Below are 4,366 nucleotides of genomic sequence, written 5' to 3'. Positions count from 1 at the left end.
ATATTTTGGTTTATGATTCTATTTTATGCCTTAATTTGACTACAAAAAATTACCAGAATATATAGGGATTGAAAAAATTGGTTGCTAATAGTGACTGATTTAGCGATCGATATAAAATTTTTAGGACCAGAAAAAAATTGGCCGCTAAATCAGTCTTTTAAATTATATTCAATGACCAATTTTAGCGACCAATAAAATCGGTCACTAATAGCAACCAAATTAGCGACCGATAAGTTTATTCTACAACTAAAATAAAATTGGTCGCTAAATCGGTCCCTATTTTTTAATTTAGCGACCGAATTAGCAACCAAAACAAGAGAAGTAACGTCTTTTGGATTCTTGGTCATAAAATTGGTCACTATTTTTTAATTTAGCGACCGATTTTGCAACCAATAGAGAAAAGGATGAAAAATTGTTTGGTCGCTAAGGCAATAGTAGCTAAATCAGTCACTAATAGCAACCAAATTAACAACCGATAAATTTTTATACAGCCAGAATAAGGTTGGTGGCTATTTTTTAATTTAGGGACCAAATTAGTAACTAAAACAAAGAAGTAACGTCTTTGGGACCTCTGGTCACAAAATCGGTCACTATTTTTTAATTTAGTGACTGATTTTGCAACCGATAGAGAAATAAGGTGAAAAATTGTTTGGTCGCGAAGGCTATGGTCTCTAAATCAGTTGCTAATTGTTAAGTTAGCGACCAACTAAAAAATACTATTATAAACTAATTAGTCACTAAATCAGTCACTAATTTAAATAAAATAAGATAGTTACTGGTTTACCTTCATTAAGCCTAACTCAACTCACCCACCATTCTCATCTTCTCCAAACAATTACTGAGTTATCCGCCGGAAGCACAACACCGTCTTCTGAGTTACCCACACCATTGTTGTCTTCTTCGTCACAGTGCCGTCTTCGTCATCTTCTAAGGTCTCGGCACCGTCGCTTTCGTCTTTGAGATCTCGACGGCGTTGGCATCATCTGAATTCACAGATCATCTCATCACCGCCCAGATCTGACTTTCTCATTGTCGTGCCGTTCTTTTCTCACTGTTGCCTCCTCTGGTCGCGCTGCCTCCTTTGCTCACTCATTGTTTGTAGATCGTTGCCTTGCCGTCCAGATCCGCCGTTGCTCCTTGTCGTGTAGTTTATTTCTCACCACCACCTCTTCTAGTAACTTCTTCTCTGACAACAACAACAACTGTCTAGCTCTCTGGCAACTTCTTCTCAAACTAATTTATTTGATATTCGGAAGCCTCAAATAATGATCATTTGTTGCTAGCAGAAGGATAATATATCTAATCAGCACGAGCACATAGTCTACCTTCTCGCGAATGAGCAATCTCAGCTTCGTATTTCAAATGTAATTGATCCTGTAATTTTTTGTTTCTTTCTGATATCTCGCCTTCTCCTTGTCTGATTCAGATTTTAGGTATGTCAATTTTTTCATTTGAATCTTGATTTTTATATGATTATTAGATTTTTGTTATTATGTTTCTGATTAACACATTTCGAGAATCTAATCTAATTAGATAACTTTTTTTTGAATGAAAGAGCTCAACACAACAAGTGGAGCAAAGAGAACAACAAAAGTAAAAACAAAAGAAAAACCACCAGATTAGGTAGAAACCATACAACACAACTATATGATACCCACTGTCATCTTCGGCATTGCCATCAACAACAGAAGGGATCCACACATAACCACTCCTTAAAGTTCTTGAAAACCAGGTAAATTATTTCATCAATCCCTTTCCCATTATTCTAAAAGATCCTCCTATTCCTTTCAAGCCAGAATTCCAGATAATAGCATAGAAAGATACCATCCACCTTTTATGCTCCTGCTTTCTAGTTGGTAGCTCAGTCCAACTCTGAAAGTGTTCCTTCATCGACCCTGGGCATGACCATTGCCTTCCAACAAAGGATAGCCATGCACACCAAAGCTGCCAAGAAAATTCACAAGCAAGAAACAAGTGGTGGCTAAATTCAACACCTTTATTACACAACACACAGGCCACATCCTCTTGGTTAACTACTCCCAATCGACTCAGCCTTTCCTTTGTATTCACCCTTCCAGTCAAGACAAACCAGATAAACAGTTCAACTCTTGGTGGCACAAGATCCTTCCAAATTGTCCTAGTAAAGCTGAAACTCGCCATATCCTCCGGGAGCAATTCCACCTACAATTCCTACACAAAGGAGTTAGTAGAAAATACACCCTGTTTATCAAACTTCCATACCACTCTATCCTCTCTGTCACAAACAAGGTTAACCAGTCTTAGTGTTTCATGCAGTTGGTGCATTATGTCCAACTCCCATTGGAATAGCTCTCGCCTCCATTGGAAGTTCCACCTCCACTCTAACCCGTCCCAGAACCCACAATCCCCTATAACGGATCCTCTTTGGTTTGAAACTGAGAAGAGTCTCGGGAAAATATCTTTCAAGGGCCCACCATGCAGCCAGACATCCTCCCAGAACCGAATACCTCTCCCATCACCAATCTCCATAGATAGCCCATTAATCATCTTCTGTCTTACTCGTTGATCCTTGAACTGTATTTGGCAAATGTCCTTCCATGCCCCCCCCCGAGTGGGTAATACTTGGGCAGACAGCATCACACTGGGATTCAGATTGTTGCACGAGCACACCACCTTCTTCCATAAAGGACAGTCCTCCTTCGAGAAACGCCACCACCACTTAAATAGGAGGGCTGCGTTACGCACCATGGCATCCCCAACACCTAGTCCGCCTAGCTTCTTGGGAGCCTGTACCACCTCCCACCTGATCATGGCCATACCAAGCCTACCATCCTCTTTACTCCATAGGAACCTTCTCTGTAGGAAAATCAGTTTCTCTGCAACAGCCTTTGACATTTTATACAAACTCAAATAATAGACAGGCAGGCTGTTCAAAACAGATTTGATAAGCACCAGCTTACCAGCATCTTATCTTTCCAGAGGCTCAGCTTCTCCTCCACTTTTTCTATAATAGGCTTCCAAGTCTTCACTAATCTCAGATTTGCTCCTAGTTGGATCCCCAAATATTTCATTTAGATAACTATTTCTGATGGTACTGAATTTTCATTTAGTTATGCTGCAATTCTGTCTCATTTTGAGAATCTAATCTAATTATGTAAAACTGCTGCATTTTCGGTATTTCATTCAAACCACAGTCAACTACTGCAACTATTTTCAAACCACAGAGAATAATGATGGTGCAGCGAATGGTAGTCTTACAGAACTATTTGCAATTGATGGAGCTGCATATGATTCCATTTATCATTGTTTATTTGTTTTCCCTATATTTCCTCAGAGAGCTAATTCTTGCTTGAACTACTAGAATAGAAAATCATATATTTATTTCTTGCAATCTGTGTATTAGGTTGGAGCAGATGAGTTCGGTTACATGTTGGCTAACATTTTGAAAGAAAACAACGTTGACATGTCTGGCATGCGGTTTGACCCAAATGCTAGAACTGCATTAGCTTTTGTGACACTTAGAGCCGATGGTAAACGAGAATTCTTGTTTTACCCAAATTTAAGATTGGCACTATGGCCATCAGCTGAGGCTGCTCGCAAGGGCATAATGAGTATTTGGGATCAAGCCGATGTCATATATAAAGGTAATTAAAATCCATTGGGCTATGATTCTGACACAATCTACAGTAATTGTCTAATTGTAATTACAAATGTTTAATTTTGAAAGTTTGTCATTTTTTTTACTAGACCTGATGTGTTGTTTTCTTATGTATATTTAGCTGCTAATTCATTAGAGAATAACGGAGAAAGCAAATAAGCATACCAATTTTTGACATGGAAGGTGACTATTTGACAGTCGATTTCTTTCGGACGCTTCCTCAAGATGTCGGATATCCTAATTGTTAAAATTAAAGTCTGTATAGTTTGTATCTTTATTTGCTATATGTTTGATGGAGTGGTGAAAATTTTGTTTTTACCGCGCCTCTATTTTTGCATGCCATATATATGCATGCGTTTATGGAGAAAAGAGAGAACAAAAATCACGAAAGAAAACGAGTAAATATTAGACGTATTCAAAAATTTGTATGGAAGCATCATATATGCATCCAGTGAATAGGACAACACCAATAGTTCGCGGTGATAGCAAGTGTTGTAGCATCTTTTAAGCTGTAGGCATATTACTACTATGTAGTGTGGTATCTATCAGAGATTAGAGAATCTATAAAATGGCTCTGCAAAATAATAACCAAGTGCGTTGGGAAAATTCGGTTTGATTTTCCTGCTAAAAAATTAACTTTAGTAATAAATAATACAGTTCAACTATCAGCCAATTTTTAAAATTTTTTTATTTTAAATTCTAAATTTTAAATTTTAAAGAGATATATTA

Source organism: Arachis ipaensis, chromosome B03, assembly GCF_000816755.2.
Source record: "Arachis ipaensis cultivar K30076 chromosome B03, Araip1.1, whole genome shotgun sequence".
Lineage (NCBI taxonomy): Eukaryota > Viridiplantae > Streptophyta > Magnoliopsida > Fabales > Fabaceae > Arachis > Arachis ipaensis.
The sequence above is the reverse complement of the archived record's forward strand: the minus strand, read 5'-3'. Positions refer to the sequence as shown.